Below are 17948 nucleotides of genomic sequence, written 5' to 3'. Positions count from 1 at the left end.
GTCTTTTAAATGTGGTAATTGTACCTGCCTCAATCACTTCCTCTAGCAACTCATTCCATTTATGCACCACCCTCTGTGTGAAAACCTTTCACTCTCACCTTAAGCCTATGTTCTCTAGTTTTGGACTCCCCTAACCTGACGAAAAGACCTTGACTATTCGCTCTGTCCATGACTCTCGTGATTATATAAACTTCTTTAAGGTCACCCCTCAGCTTGTGATGCTCCAGGAAATATAGCCCCAGTCTTTTCAGCCTCTCCCTGTAGCTCAAACCCTCCAACCCTGGCAACCTCCTTATAAATCTTTTCTGAACCCTTTCAAGTTTCACAACATCCTTCCTAGAGCAGGGAGACCTGAATTCAATGCAGTATTCCAATAGTGGCCTAACTAATGCCCTGTACAATGGCAGCCTGACCTACCAAATCCTTTACTCAATGACCTATAAAGGGAAGCATACCAAATGTCACCTTTGCGACCTTGTCTACCTTTTGCTGTCTGAGTTATCATTTCCTCAATCTGTTTGCAAAAATAGCATGTGCCCTTAGCCCCATATTTTACTTGACCATTAAAATTGTGAAAATAAGTCAAATCCAGAAATTGCAAATGTAGAATACCCTTTCAATAATGTAACAAGTGTTGATGACTGCCAAATAATTGTTCTGCTGGACAGAATTATCTTTTACAAGTATAGAGTCTCATTTAGAATCATAGAGGTATACAGCACAGGTACAGGCCCTTCGGTCCAACTCGACCATGCCGACCAGATATCCTCACCCAATCTAGTCCCACCTGCCACACCCGGCCCATTTCCCTCCAAGCCCTTCCTATTCATATACCCATCCAGATGCCTTTTAAATGTTGCAATTGTACCAGCCTCCACCACTTCCTCTGGCAGCCCATTCTATACATGCACCACCCTCTGTGAAAGTTATGCCCCTTGGGTCTCTTTTATATCTTTCCCCTCTCACCCTAAACCTATGCCCTCTAGTTCTGGACTTCCTCACCCCAGGGAAAATACCTTGTCTATTTAACCTATCCATGCCCTTCATGATTTTATAAACTTCTATAAGGTCACCCCTCAGCCTCTGATGCTCCAGGGAACACAGTCCCAGTCTGTTCAACCTTTCCCTATAGCTCAAATCCTCCAACCCTGGCAACGTCCTTGTAAATCTTTTCTGAACCCTTTCAAGTTTCACAACATCCTTCTGATAGGCAGGAGACCAAAGTTGCATGCAATATTCCAACAATGGTCTAACCAATGTCCTGTACTGCTACAACGTTACCTCCCAACTCAATGCTCTGACCAATAGAGGAAAGCATACCAAATGCCGCCTTCACTATCCTATCTCCCTGCGACTCCACTTTCAAGGAGCTGTGGACCTGCACTCCAAGGTCTCTTTGTTCGGCAACATTCCCTGGGACCTTACATTAAGTGTACAAGTCCTGCTAAGATTTGCTTTCCCAAAATGCTGCACCTTGCATTTATCTAAATTAAACTCCATCTGCCACTCCTCAGTCCATTGGCCCATCTGATCAAGATCCCATTGTAATCAGAGGTAACCATCTTCGCTGTCCACTACACCTCCAATTTTGGTGTCGTCTGCAAACTTACTAACTATGCCTCTTATTCTCACATCCAAATCATTTATATAAATGATAAAAAGTAGTGGACCCAGCACCGATCCTTGTGGCACTCCACTGGTCACAGGCCTCCAGTCTGAAAAACAATTCTCCACCACCACCCTTTGTCTTCTACCTTTGAGCCAGTTCTTTATCCAAATGGCTAGTTCTCCCTGGGAGAAAGTGAGGACTGCATTGTGAGGCATGATTTCCCACGCACAAAGCCATGTTGACTATCCCTAATCAGTCCTTGCCTTTCCAAATACATGTACGTCCTGTCCCTCAGGATTCCCTTCAACAGCTTGCCTGCCACTGACATCAGGTTCACCAGTCTATAGTTCCCTGGCTTGTCCTTATCAACTTTCTTAAATAGTGGCACCACGTTAGCCAACTTCCAATCTTCCGGCACCTCACCTGTGACTATCGATGATACAAATATCTCAGCAAGAGGCCCAGCAATCACTTCCCTAGCATCCCAAAGAATTCTAAGGTACACCTGATCAGGTCTTGGGGATTTATCCACTTTTATGTGTTTCTCGACATCCAGCACTTCCTCCTTTGTAATATGGACATTTTTCAAGATGTCAGTATCTATTTCCCTACATTCTATATCTTCCATGTCCTTTTCCACAGTAAACACTGATGCAAAATACTCGTTTAGTATCTCCTGCGGCTCCACACAAAGGCCGCCTTGCTGATCTTTGAGGGGCCCTATACTCTCCATGGTTACCCTTTCGTCCTTAATGTATTTGTAAAAACCCTTTGGATTCTCCTTAACTCTATTTGCTAAAGCCATCTCGTCCCCTTTTTGTCTGATTTCTCTCAAGTATACTCCTACTGCCTTTATATTCTTCTAAGGATTCATTTGATCTATTTCGTCTATACCTGACATATGCTTCCTTCTTTTTCTTAACCAAGCCCACAATTTCTTTAGTCATCCAGCATTCCGTATACCTACCAGCATTTCATTTCACCCTAACAGGAATGTACTTTCTCTAGACTCTCATTATATTATTTCTGAAGGCTTCCCATTTTCTAGCCGTCCCTTTACCTGCGAACATCTGCCCCCAATCAGCTTTTGAAAGTTCGTGCCTAATACCGTCAAAATTGGCCTTTCTCCAATTTAAAACTTCAACTTTTAGATCTAGTCTATCCTTTTCCATCACTACTTTGGCAGTCTCATAAAGTTATGGTCGCTGACCCCAAAGTGCTCCCCCACTGACATCTCAGTCACCTGCCCTGCCTTATTTCCGAAGCGTAGGTCAATCTTTTCACCTTCTCTAGTAGGTACACCCACATACTGAATCAGAAAATTTTCTTGTACACACTTCGCAAATTCATCTCCATCTAAACCCTTAACACTATGGCAGTCCCAGTCCATGTTTGGAAAGTTACAATCTCTTACCATAACCACCCTAGTATTTGTACAGATAACTGAAATCTACTTACAAATTTGTTTCTCAATTTCCCGCTGACTTAAGGGGTCTATAATACAATCCCAATAAGGTGATCATTCCTTTCTTGTTTCTCAGTTCCACCCAAATAACTTCTCAAATTCAAGAGAAGTCCTTCTTTTTTTGCCACTGAAGCAGGAAAACAAAAATGCAAGTCCTAATTCTTTACAGCATTTTTGGTGGTTTTGAATCTAGTTTACTCAGTCAAGGCAAGGGATTCTGTTATTTTACCACGATGCCTGTTGTCCCTCTATTTGTCTTTCTGTAGCTGATTGAATTTTCCTCCTCTAATGTATTCTACTTCCCATTCTGTGTATTTCCCAGGCCTTAAATCTGATAGGTTAAGGAGATACCTGTTGCTGGTCTCACTAATGCACCTTTCACACCTCTCAATTCCAGCAACTTTGGCAGTCTTTTGTCTGAAATGTCATAAGAAGTTATTAGATTAGATTAGATTCCCTACAGTGTGGAAACAGGCCTTTTGGCCCAACAAGTCCACAGCGATCTTCCAAAGAGTAACCCACTTGGACCCATGCCCCTACGTTTACCCCTGACTAATGCACCTAACGCTATGGGCAATTTAACATGGCCAGTCCACCTAACCTGCACATCTTTGGAGTGTGGGAGGAAACTGGAGCACCTGGAGGAAACCCATGCAGAGGCAGCCGTGCTAACCACTGAGCCACGGTGCATTATAGTCTGTCGTCTTATTTCTGGTGCTGTTTCTTGTCTAATTAAATAACATTTACATTCTTTTTTGATTTGTTGCTATTCTCAATACAGATTTGAGAGGAGGCCAGTTCTTACTAGCCATAATAGGTGTACGTTTGTAAAATCTGTTCCTTTCAATCAGGACTAAAGCTAGATTTGTGAGAAAATGGTGTACCGAGGGTTGTTGTAATTGGATGCCAAAAGTGAGTGTCAGATGTTGTTCAGCTTTGAACTTGAGTCAGGAACATTTAGTGAAGGGTACAGTCTGTGTCTGTACTTGGTTTAAGTATCCATCCAAAAGCTGCATATAAAAAATGATCATTTATGAAATCTGTTTAGAGTGGGTTTCTTCAACCAGTGCAAATTTGGCATAAAGAGGCCTGGTTTGGACTGGGGAATGGTAATTGTTTTAACAGCAGCATTAGGTATTGATGATATTGACATCAGTTTTTTTTTGGGAGCTTTAAATATGTTCCCAAATATATTTAAATGTCATAAGTATTTAGTGTAAGTAAATAATTAAGTTCTTGCATAACTAGATAGCAGTGAATAAAGTGCCTATAGTTCTTTACCCAAGAATTTTCAGCAGCTCCAACTTTCTGAATGACCTGTCAGCTCATTTCCAACCTCCAGATATTCCACCAGAATTGGCTGCTTGCAATATATGTCTTGTCCTTGCTGAGGAAGCAGGCACTTCACATCTGCTCAGGGGCTTCCCTAGTTGACATAACTAACATCGGAACTTCCCATGCAGTGAACAGTAGGGAAGAACCTCTGTTCTCCTGCTGTTTGGCACCATGCCACAAGATTGCTCTACATTATCCAATGTATTCCACGCAAGGGAAAGGTTTACTGATTTCTAAGTGTAGTGCCTGTGTAACCTGTATGATAACACTGAGAATCAGCTAGGTGTTTTGCATTAGTTTTGCTTTCTCTTAATGAAATTCCAAAGATCGCTCTGAGTTTAGTTGATTGGGTGCAAGATGCCAAGAATACAATATCTCCATGTAGCTTCTCAAGTGAAGGGGCCTAACATACCTTTCTTGTGACCTTAATTGCCCTTCATACTTTGAAGGAAACTGCAGTCTGTATTTCACACTCAACTGATCACTTTCCTCTTCTGTCTGAATTTCAACATAGGAACAACTTCAAAGCCACCTGCTGTTTATTTATAGTCTAGGTTTTCTTGTTAGCTGCACTTGTTTCAGATCATAAGCTTGGGGGTATCAGAAGAGAATGGATAGCCATCTCTTTGAGATTTCTCAGTTTTCAAAATATGAAGTAAAATTGATCAAGGTTCCACTTCAGCTTTATTTGGTACAAATATCATTACTCAACAAGCATAGTGAGCACAGTGACTTCTCTTTCAAGTTATTGGTACCTTTCCTTATCGCATTTATTTTAATTTTGAAGGTGACATTTTGAAGGTGAATGAGTAGCTTTTCAGCAATGAGTTTGCACATCTAATGTAACTCTGAAATCAGCCTAGGTTATGGAACAGTGGGGGGTACTGTACTTCTGGACTTTACCTTGCTGCAAAGTTGTTGATAGTTTGGTGTTTGTGCTTCTGGATACAATGGTTGTGTTCAAGTTACCATACAAGATCTAGGCGCACAGGTAAGTTCGAGGTATATGCTTCATTGTCAGAGGCACCATTCTTCAGATGTGATATGAAATTGAAACCCTGTAAACCTACTGAAATAGGCATGAAAAATTTCATGGTACCACTTGGAGTAAAGCATGGTCAGGTTCGATCAGCCAATGATATTAGCTAACACTTAAATCGATCATTTTTCTGATTCAAGTATATAACAGCATTCAGTCATTCAGTGTACAAACAATATGACAGTGCAATAAGTTGCGAGAAAAATGCAATTTTTTTGGACAGCCTTGTTCTGTTGCCAAAATAAATGGCAGCAGCTTCTGCTTTTTACCTCTTGTTGGGCTAAGCAGTGATTGAATTGTTCCCTTATTCAGCACCAGTTTTGCGGATGGGAGAAACCAGAGGTTTCAATGATGGAATGAATGTGATGAACTAAATGGCCTCCAAGATGTTTGAATTATCTTTTATGTTTAGCTTGATTAGGCAAATAGTTATCATATTTCATTCCCTTAGCTATTCATGATCTTCTGACCTTTATCTATGTAAAATTTGCTAACTTGTATGTACTCTCGGATCTCTGTTCCACTCTGAAATTTGTAAGAAGAATAATCTTAGTTGTCTGGCTATGTTGAACTGGGGTTTCTCTCATGGAAACCAGCGTAACAAGGCATTGCTTGTTTTTTTTTCCCCTCTCTTATCTCCCCTGCCAGCAGCATGTACTTGGCAAAATGTTCCCTTAATGCCTACTCCAACATGCCCCTCCTACTGCATCAAAACACCACAGTATAGTGTATATGTCTTTATCAGCTGTTCTTGTAAATTGCTATCATGAACATGTCAGGTTCTGGTTGTGAAAAGGAGTTTAATGATGGAGTTGAATGTCTTTTAAGGCAGTCAAAAATAGTTTACCCTTAAAACTTTTGAGGATCTCAGAGTGGCTATTCCAAGGCCATTAGTGTGAAGGATACCCAGAAGGGGAGAGAGAAATTATATTTTTAAATTATGATGCTTAGCAAGTAGTTTTTAAAAAAAAAACAGACTTTGAGATAAACTTTGCTTGGGAATTGTTTGTCGCCATGAGTAAAGTTGCCACGTGCCTGCATGAGTTCAGCTCTAACAGTACATGAGCTTGACAGTATTCGATGCAGCTCACTTAATCAGTCTCTCTTTCCCCCCCCCCCCCCCCCCATTTACCACCTTAAACATTCACTCAATCCACTACAAGCACACAGTGGAAGTAGCACCTGCAGTCAATGAGAGGCACCTCAGCCACTTGCCAAAACTGGTTTGCTGCAAGTTTGCAAACTTCATTACTGAGAAGAACCTGAGCAGCAGGGTCCTAGAAACTGCACCACCACTGCTGGGTCACACACCATTGGTCATGGTAATGGTGACTCTTCACAAAAATGTCACTTGAAGAGTCCCCGTGCTACCGTACCCTCTTGTATTAAACATGTGATTTCAAAGCAGTCTGTGAGAGGCTGCAGTTACATTAACGTAAGAAAATGATCTATGGACAAGATGATTGGTTCATACAGTGTACCTTATGCTCATGATGTCTTGAGTACAAAGAACAACTATTTTCTATGTTGCTACAGAGCACGTAATCTACTGGCAAAGGAAGTTTTGTGCATGAAGTTTATCGCTGCTTTTGGTGAGATGGTTTAAAAGTTAATGGTATCTCACTTTACCATTCTTTTTGTCTCCTCACTTTCTTTCCTTCTGAGCTACAATACGCAAACTGCATCATCGTGTAACTTCTCATTCCTTTTATAATCATTAGCATTCCAATGTAAGAGCAATAAGGTCTGTTTTTTGAGAAGTCAGCTGATAAACCGGTATAATAATTATTAGGATCTCATGGAAGTCCATTAACTTTTCAAAAGAAATTCAAGTCCAGTTATTAACTGTAGAATTATGCTACAATGTTTCATATTTTAAGCAACTTTTATTGCGCAAGAATTAAATAAGCATGTAGTATTAACTTAAAGAATAAGGTGCTCACAAAATATGGTGGTAGGATTAAATCTCAACAGCATGCTCATTGTTCTATTTTATTTTCACCAGGGTTCCCCACACTTTTTGGGATCTTGAGGGTTCCTTCATGGGTTGTAGAGGTTGCTGGCTGGTCATCCCTAGTTGGCCTTGAGAAGGTGTAGGTGGTGAACTGCTGTCTCAAATCACTTCAGTCCATTTTCTGTAGCTAGACCAACAATGCTAACAGGAAGGGTGTCCGAGGATTTCGATCTTGCCACGTGCTTGCATGAATGCACCTCCAAAATACATGAGCTTGACACCATTCAAAGCAGCTCACTTAATCATTCCCCCATTCACCAGCTTAAACATTCACTCAATCCACTAAAAGCACGTAGTAGCAGCAGCACATGCCGTCAAAGAGAGGCATCTCAGCAACTTGCGAAACGGCGACTGACTGTGTGGAGTTTGCACATTCTCCCCGTGTCTGCGTGGGTTTCCTCCGGCTTCCTCCCACAGTCCAAAAATGTGCAGGTTAGGTGAGTTGGCCATGCTAAGTTGCCCGTAGTGTTAGGTGCAGGGGTAAATGTAGGGGAATGGGTCTGAGTGGGTTGCGCTTCGGCGGGTCGGTGTGGACTTGTTGGGCCGAAGGGCCTGTTTTCACACTGCAAGTAATCTAATCTAAAAAAAATTATATTCACAACGAAGAAATAATAAGTCACAGGTGGTAATGTTGGAACTCGTAGATTTTGGGTCCTTAACTAGAATAAAAACAAATTGATGAAATGGGTTATTAAAACAAAATGTTTACTCAGTTGTGGCAGTTGCTGCCTGAATACTTGCAGTATTTTAGAGGCAAACGTTATGTTGCTTTTCCAGATTAACTGTTGTAATTGTTGCCAGATTTTTCTTTCACTAGTTTCTTTGTGTGCCAGTGGCATGGCCTGTCTGTTTTGAGTATGGAGACAGATGAATCTATTGTGTCACATTGTCCCTTCCATTATAGTGGAGCCAGTGCTCCAGGTTTGGTTTGCCGGAAAATAATTCTGTTTATTTTGTTTGGGATGATGTATATTAACAAAATATGGATGAATATTTACAAGCATGCCAATGTTTCCTGCTTTGTCAATTCAAAAGTGCTTACTTTGTAAAGTATTTACAGTAGAAATCAGAGAAGCACCCAGAGTTGTGTTTGGAAAACTAAATTTAACTTTAACATGTGGATCTATGCTTTACATTTAATCTTAATGTGCATTAGTGGATGGCAGACCATCAATAACTGTGCAGTCCAGATGCTCTTGTACATAGATGAGTGAAGCTTTGTGTTAGATGGGTAAGTGATTTTCTGAGGCTTTCAACAGTTAGTGTGATTCTTTGACTTGTACATAAAGCATTTAATATTAAAATAAGTTGATTCAGTGAAGACTAAGATGGCATCCACTCCTGCTGAAATGCTTCCATAATTTTATTACATTAAGATGTAAGTTCTGCAACATCTTTTGCACTATTTTCCTTAGCCCATTGTAGTCAAACTCTGACCAAACCAAAACTCTGCTGTCATAGTTCAACATCCACTCATTAACCTGAGACACTGTCATGTTCTCCAACACGCAGAATTCAAAATCCCTATCCTGTTCTACAAATCATTTCAAGGATTCCTTTACAGTGGCTGTGCTCCAACCTGTGGTCCTAGCACATGCCAAGTGAACCAGTAGCCAGCGCTCCCTCTAAATTTCTTCCCGGCTGTGTGGGCCTTTGAGGTCTGTGCCTGGCAGCAGCTTTCAGCGTACCTACGCCGATTGCAGAGCATAGAACCCTATTTTCCCTCTTTCACTATTTCTCTTGAAATCTTCGATCACCTTGTCTGTCTCTCTGCAATGTGCTTCTTAAGCGTTTGGACCCCATTACTTACCTTCTCCACATCTAAACCTTCCTCAAAAGCTAGATTTTCAGCCATGTTGTTTTTGCACAAGTTTTCTGTATTGTCCTGATGCTGGTTTTCAAGTATACAAGCTGTAACTTGTACATTGGTGTATGCTTTACCTTCCTTATTAATTGTCAAACAGAAAGTCAAAGGTGGAATTAAATGTTTTATGAGTAAGTTTGTGTTTTGTTCACTAAGTATTGCATTATGAGCATTTGAAGTCAGCAGCATACCTTCACTAAGTCATACAGTTTTGATTTTTCCATTTCCATATGTGTTTGACAAATGGTATTAATCGGTGCACTTCAGGTGGATGATCTTATAGAATCTTGGAGTTGTACAGCACGGAAACAGACGTTTGGTCCAACTCGTCCATGCTTACCAGATATCCTAAATAAATCTAGTGTCATTTGCCAGCATTTGGCCCATATCCCCCTCAACTCGTCCTATTCATATACCCCTCTAGATGCTTTTTAAATCTTGCAATTGTACCAGCCTCCACTTTCTTTGGCAGCTTATTGCGTGCATGCACTACCCTCTGTATGAAAAAGTTGCCTCTGGGATGCCTTTTAAATTCCCCTCCCCACTCACCTTAAATCTATACCATCTAATTTTAGACAAGGGGAACCTTGTGTATTTACCCTATGCCCCTCATGATTTTATAAACCTCTGTAAGGTCACTGCTTAGCCTCTGCTCCAGGGAAAACAGCCCCAGCCTATTCAGCTTCTCTCTACAGCTCAATCCCTCCAACCCTGGCAACATCCTTGTAAATCTTTTCTGAATCCTTTAAAGTTTCACAACATCCTAATAGCAGGGAGACCAGAACTGCACACTGTATTCCAAAAGTGGCCTAACTAATGTCCCGTACAGCCACATTGTGACCTCCCAACTCCTTTAGTCAATGCTCTGATCAATAAAGGCAAGCATACAAAACACCTTCTGTCTGCCTACGACTCCACTTTCAAGGAACTATGAACCTGCAATCCAAAGTCTCTTTGTTCAGCAACACTCCCCAGGACCTTAACATTAGGTTTATAAGTTCTACCCAGATTTGCCTTTCTAAAATGCAGCTCATCACAGTAATCTAAATTAAACTCCATCGGCCACTCCTCAGCCCATTGGCCCAACTAATTAAGGTCCCGTTGTACCCTGAGGTCCACTACACTGCCAATTTTGGTGTCACCTGAACTTACTAACCATTTCTTCTTTGTTCACATCCAAATAATTTCTATAAATGGCAAAAAGCAGTGGACGCAGCACCGATCCTTGTGGCACATCGCTGGTCACAAGCCTCCAGTCTGAAAAGCAACCCTGCACCACCACCGTCTGTCTTCTACACTTGAGCCGGTTCTGTATCCATATGGCTAGTTCTCCCTGTATTCCATGTGATCTAACCTCACTAACCAGTCTACCATGCGGAATCTTGTTGAATGCCTTACTGAAGTCCATGTAGATCATGTCCACTGCCCACTCATCAATCCTCTTTGTTACTTCAACAAACTCAATCAAGTTAGTAAGACACAAATTTCCCATGATGATGTGATGTATCCGTTTGTACGTCGCATCATCCCCCACCATTTCCGCCACCTACAAACAGACCCCACCACCAGAGAGATATTCCCCTCCCCATCCTTATCCACTTATCTCTCCACCCCCGAGGCTCCCAGCCTCCTTCCTAATGAAGGACATTTACCCGAAATGTCGATTTTCCTGCTCCTTGGATGCTGCCTGACCTGTGCTTTTTCAGCACCGCACTGATCTTTAAGGGGTCCGATTCTCTCCCCAAATACCCTTTTGTCCTTAATTTATTTGAGAATCCCTTTGAATTCTCCTTAACCTTATTTGCCAAAGCTATCTCATGTCCTGTTTCTGCCCTCCTAATTTCCCTCTTAACTATATTCCTACTACCTTTACACTCTTCTAGGAATTCACTTGATCTCTGCTGTCCGTACCTGACTTATGCTTCCTCCTTCATAACCAAAATCTCCATTTCTCTATAGGTATGTTCCATATATCCAGATGTGAATCACCATATTCTGGTGCTGTGGTTCTTGTAAAATCTTAAAGGGCTATGCAGAGCATAACCACCTTTGATTGAAAGATAGGTGTCAGATTAAATCTCTTGAGATGAGACTTGCAACATGGAAAAGATAAGTAGATTCAGTGGTAAAACGTTTAAAATTCTGTCTTAGAGAGACAGATAGATAGATCTTTACAAGTGGGAGAAAACATTCATTTAAAGTTTTTAACTTTTTAATTTCAAATTTAAAAACTGATTTGAAGTTTTTAAGTAAAGTTAGGGGAGTGGGGGCATATGTTGAATGATCCCCAAGAAGATAAAGGAAGGGATGAAGAAAATGTCCCCCTGCCGAGGATGGAGATGAATGGAATGCTGTGTTAGTACAGTAGTGGAAGCAGTATGCTTAAAGCTTTTGAAAAACAAATGGATAACTTTTAAAATGGAGAGAGGACAGGGGATTGGATTTAATGCAGTTCTTTCTGAGTTAACATTGATACAGTGGGTTGAATGAATTTTTAACTGTGCAATCAATTTTAATGTTCAGTGTAACTAAGTTTCAGAGTTCAAGGAGTTTGCATGGCAAGCAGTTCTGCAGATGGAAAGTTTTTTAGGCAGACCGTATTAATTGCCCAATTTAATGCCATTAATTGTACACTTGACTGATATTTGAAGATCATGTCAAAAGCAGGTCACCTGGAGGAGGATTTGTCAGTGGCATTATAATAAAGTGGAAAATTTCCTATGTACAATATCATAAAGGTCCGGATTTGCTATTTTTCTAGATACAGCAGAGGAAATTTTCCATCATCATCATTGCTGTTGGTTCATAGTGAGCGCAGAATATTCATTTCTACCCCTGAACCAGCCACTCCCCAACCTGACAGGTGAAGGATGAAATATAAGGTGTGATTTATGTACAGTATTAATTCTTTTTTAACAATTGGACTTCAAGCAAGTGATGCATAGGTAGTAGCTTATTCTTGTGAAGAGCCTCAAAATTAATTAGTTAAGTCTTTCTGGAACCTGATTTTAAATCGGCATGTGTCAGAGTAGTTAGGGGCAAAACCACCTGTAGTTTAGTGGAAACTTGTTTATATGTTAGGGTATAGGATAGGAGAGAGAAAGCACCAAGTCATTAGAATTAACAGAATCTAGGATGAGCAAGGTTTTAAAAATAGTCCAAAATCTTTTGGGTTCTGTTTAAAGGAGACGTGACTAAAGTCCGATGTAAGTATAGTTTCTCCTGTAAAAGGAGCCTGTTTAAAGCAGGTAGGCAAAAATGATATTGGTGAAAGAGTGTAGTTTGTGGAACTTTCAGTCCAGAAAAGTATGGATTATTCAGAGCTGAGCTAGTCTATGATCTCAGTTGTGACAGTAGTCAAGGAAAAAGGCCTTGCACCCCATCGGACAGGAGCAGAGAAGAAATAGACAAGTCAAAGTTACAGATTTGACAGAGGACAAAAATTTGTGAATTTTGATTTCACATAAAAAGATCATGTTGGGGAGTAGATGGGATTTTATTGTGCATGGTGCTTTGAAACCTTTCAAACTGTTACATTTAGTCAGCTCAGCGTTTCATTTCATTTGTGGAATAAACTTCTGTTTTATTTTTACAAACCAAATTCTCAGCCTTATGTGTTTGTGTTTAGTGAAAGACTGCCAAATTAAGTTTAGGAAACAAACTAAATATGATCTATCAAGCCACATTTCATTCTGGGATCTGACTTGTTCAATAGTAACATCAGCTGGGATCATAACAGCATGCAGCATGTTTTCAGAGATATTCCAGTGTACTGTTATATTTATGACAGCAGTATTGCGCTGTATTAAATCAAAAGCATTTTTAATTTTAGGTTCTTTGCAAAAGTTTTGCATTCTAACTCTTGCACATATGGCAGCATCTGTTCTTTTTGCAAGTTAGTGCAAAGTTTCTGGCTGTGGCCTTTTGCCAGGCATTAGCCCAGCTGCTTTTAGATTGAAGACCGGATAGATTGCCCAAGGCCTCCATCATATTCTCATATGTAGTCATATGCAGGCCAAGACTACAGCTTTTATTGGATCAATTATTATGCCTTCAGGACTGTTGTTGTTTTTATTTAGTTAGAAACAGATGCTTACTGTTTAATTATTTCTGTCTGCTGCCAATTTTAAAAGAACACCTGCTTTTCCTTATTAAAGAAATGCTAGTTCTTGAATTAACCCCATCTCCTACTGCAAGGCCAGAAATGGGCATGCTACAATTCCCTAATGTGGCAACAGGTGGCTTCAGCATTTGCAGATGCCCTTATTTCTACACAGTTTCTATTTTCTGTTGTTTTAAAGTATATAATAATAAACTTTGTTACAGCTGTTCAAAGTGAGACATTTGGGAAGTTTTTTTTATTGACTTGACGTTGGCAGTGACCAAAGTAAGCCTTGAGTGTAGCCAAGCAGTTACCTACTTAAATTCTTAATTGCCTGGTAATTGACACTAGCGCAATCTAATTTTCAGGGTTTTATAACTACAATTTCTTGTCTTCTGCCAATAACTTCCTTTCCCTTTTGGTGTTGGCTTATACCATGGTAAACTTCCAGACACTCTGCTCCAGAATCTTATCGCTCTTTCACATATAAGCATGCTGGCCTATGAATGTTTTGATCTGACTCTTCAGGTTTGGTTAGCTGCATGACCAAAACCTAACCTGTTCTCACTTCCACAGGGCATTGTTGTAGAAATTTTTGAATTTGCCTTTTTAGATGTGTTACAACACATCTCTGGAGCAGTTGGGACTTGAACCTAAGTCTTCTGACCCAGAGATAGAGACACTACCACTGAGTCGCAAGATCCACAAGAAAATTTAATGCCAATTTGGAATTTTATTCATTCACGCAACTTTTGTTAGAAAGCAGATGCCTAACTCAAATGTATCACAAAGTATATATTTTTTCCTTTTTTTATAGGTAAGTTAGGGTATTTAAGGCAGACATAGACTGTCCTTGCAGCGGTTGTAGTAAATGTCTTATTTGAAACATTTATGCACAGCTCAATTCTCCTCACGAGACCTTTCCTCTCTAAAATTGTCAAATGCACTGGAAAGAATACACTTGCAGTAAAGTAACATTCATATAAACCAGCACTTAGTGCTTCGGAAAAACTCTTCAGAGTAGCCCACTCTGAAAATACTTTTGGACATTTACCATAAACCTGAGCTTTACTGCTGTGTCAAGGCATGTAGTATTTAGTGTAAATTATTTCTTTTGAAGTCACTCTGACTTTTTTACCTCATCAGTCAAAGCTAAAAAGCTACAACTGACTGAGTGACTTCAATGGCAGACTGAGGGAATCAAATTTCAATCATTGCAGCATAACTGAAGAGACACATAATTAAACTACCAGGGAGTCCTGTCCCAATCTCTTGTGCATTATCACCACCATCAGCATTTGCCTTCAGCTGCCCAGTCTCTATAGTTTGAAATTCTCTTTGGAAACCTCTCTGCTTCCCTAACCTTTGCGATCCTTCTTAACATTCTTCTATTCGACCAAGTTTTTAGTCACAGCATTTAATGTCTATTTTCAATCAGCTGTTTTATAATACCTCTGAGGGATATTTTTATTTACTAAAGGTGCAGTATAAATGAACATTGTTGCTGTTTCAATGAATCTGTAATGGCGACAGTCTCCAATTTGAACATGAATATGTGAACCACTACATACAATTCTAGTTGAGCTGTGCTATTGGAGATTGGACAGTATCTTGGACATTTGATGAATTTCTGATAATCATTTTACACCCAAAATGCTCCAGAGCTCCATTTTTAGAATAGACAATTTCTTTTTTAATTGCTTTACTGAAAGAACATGAACTTTGCTTTTGTTCCTATGAGTGTAATCAAATAATGGCTCTGGTTATAACGCTTTCTCCATAATTTTCAAAGGCAAGAATAGTGTGCAACATTTTATGGTGTGTGGGTCACAACTGATTATATATAAATGCTTGTCGTTGTGTGATATGGTGAGCTTGATAGAATGTTAAGAATATTTGTGTGTATGCATGTTATTGCAGTGGACAATACCTGTGGCTGTACATCACTGCGTAATTTAAGAACATTTATGTACAGTATTTTGCTTCATGGGAATCAGTGTTTTTCCATTTAAGGAGTCTGGGAAGGAAAGAAAATTATAGGATTTTGTCAGAGCTGCAGGAAAAGGGGTTATTTTTCTGCTCTTGTGACAAAATAAAATTTTTTTTTGTAAATGTATGGAAATGAATCAAGCATGTCTTTGCCAGGTTTTTTTCCTCTTATAAAGTGCATATTCGTTTAATTCCCTTTATTTCTCTCCACCCCTGCTTATCAGCCTCTTGAGCACAACAGTCAGTTTCTTTTCACTGAGTCTTCCCTGAAGACCATCCTTCCAGCTGAAATCACCAAGGATTTACTTTGAGTTGGAGATCTATAGAGCTTCAAAGGCACAGCCTGAAATTGAAAATGAAAATTTAGCAAGTATTTAGTTGGAATTCTATAACTGTACTGCTTACCCTTGAGCTACTGTATTCAGTAAATGCCAGGAAAGAAAACAGCAAGCTGAATATATTTTTATTCAATTCTGCCACTGGAAATTGCATCCAAAATAGTACTCATTAAAGTGTCTCTTGGATACCATCGTATTCCCTATCTGCTTGTTGGAAACTTGCAACATTATAAGATCTCTTTCAAACGGCCTGAAAATAATTCTGTTGCCAAGCTTTCAAATAGAATTATTCAATGGGTTCTTTACTCATTATCAAAATAGGATCATGTTCTGTTTCTGTGTGGCTGCCTCATGCCATACAAGGTACAATACTGTAAAAGTAGAGATCTCGAGTGCTGGAGTAGCAGTAAAAATTGATTTTGTTTTGAATATAAATTGTGACTTAAGCCTGTCAGGTTTTCCCATCATCAACTTGTTGCTTTGCTTTAGGCAAGAAATGCTTATTACCTGGAAAAATGGTTCTTGGTCCTTATTGCATAAGTGTTGCTGATATTGAACAGTAAAGGTTAATTACACACTCTTATCATTGGTTGACTGTCAATTAAAAAAAAACACTCAGCCTCAAAAAGCAGTGTAAGTTCAATGTGGAAGCTCAGCTTCTCTGCCACAAACAGGAATGAGACCCCTCCAGGCATTTCATTCCTTTTTTTATTTAATCGACTTGTCCAGCCTAATTGAGTTTTGCGTGGTGTGGTGAGAATTAACATTCTATCTTCGATTAACCTGCAGATGCATTGACTCCTGCTTTTGGAAATTGATACCACGTGCAGAATGTGGAGGTCTGCACACTGAAAAGCATTAAAGGGCGTATCAGTGACACTGTCACTGGGCAAGTAATCTAGAGGCCCAGGTTAATGCTCTGGGACCAGAGTTCAAATTGCACCATGACAACTGTTGGAATTTAAGTTGAAACTGGGCTCTGTAATGTTGAAACTACCATTAATTGTTGTAAAAATCCATCTAGTTCACTAATATCCTATAGGGAAGGAGGTCTGCAGTCCCTTACCCGGCCTGGTTTCTGTGTGACTCTAGACCAACAGCAATGTGATTGACTCTTATCTGCCCTCTGAAATGGCCTGCTAAGTTACCAGGGCAATTGGAGATGAATAACAATCACTGGCTTGATAGTGATACTTATCCAATGAAAGAACACTAACTCAGAGTAAAATAGGTTTCTCTCCCTTCGACTCAAGTCTCTGCATTTAATTTTACATTTTGACCCATTCTCCTTTTACTTATCATCCTTTGTTGTTTCATGTGGCAGTTTTAAAAACTTTCTATTGCATCTCCCAATAATTTAGAATCCTCTAATGAACAAAGCCAGAGGGTGACATTTTAGATGACTGGCAAAAGAAACAGAAGTGATGGGAACTTTTCTGCACAGTGGTTTATTATGATCCGAAAGAATGATGAAAGCAGATTTTTAGTAACTTTCAAAAGGAATTTGAATAAATATTTGAAGGTGAACAATTTATGGGACTTTGGTGAAAGAGCAAGGGAGTGTGGCGAATGAGATAGCCTCTTCAAAGAGCCAGCATATGCAAATTTGAACAAGTGGACATCTCCAGATATCTCCATCACCATTTAGTCACTATAAAAGCCTGGCAGTTGAGCCTAATCCTGAAAGGGCATGAAGATTTCTAGTTCTTGTTTCCCATATGTGAACCTTCTAAGAGGGATCAATAAATGACAATAGTAAGAAGGAATCCTGACATCTTTTCTCCCCCTCCTGACTCCATTGGCAGTGAAGCCACTAATTATGTCACACTACTCCAGTTAAGGACATGAAATTATGCTTAAAATCTTCTGATCTGTATCAATCGGCTACCAAAAATCTCTGCTGGTTGAAACATGGGAAATGTTTGTATTATTACTAAACTTAGTCCAGTTTTAATTAGCCTGTAGTTGTGTTCAGAAGCGCTAGTTTATTTTAAATTATAAACTCTATGTAGTTTTAAGTTTTTTATAATATTGCAGTGTTCATATTTATCTCCATCATAGAGATGTACAGCGTGGAAACAGACCCTTCGGTCGAACCCGTCCATGCCGACCAGATATCCCAACCCCACCTAGTCCTACCTGCCAGCACCTGGTCCATATCCCTCCAAACCCTTCCTATTCATATACCCATCC

General features: G+C 39.8%; 1 protein-coding gene across 1 annotated transcript in view; it reads left to right on the top strand.

Moving 5' to 3' along the window:
- vps53 (VPS53 subunit of GARP complex) overlaps nt 1-17948 on the top strand; it is a 231859-nt gene that overhangs the window by 106501 nt on the left and 107410 nt on the right. The gene's annotated exons all lie outside the window — the stretch shown is intronic.

Source organism: Chiloscyllium plagiosum, chromosome 28 (assembly GCF_004010195.1).
Source record: "Chiloscyllium plagiosum isolate BGI_BamShark_2017 chromosome 28, ASM401019v2, whole genome shotgun sequence".
Lineage (NCBI taxonomy): Eukaryota > Metazoa > Chordata > Chondrichthyes > Orectolobiformes > Hemiscylliidae > Chiloscyllium > Chiloscyllium plagiosum.
Note: the sequence above shows the minus strand (reverse complement) of the source record. Positions and strands in the feature narration are given on the sequence as shown.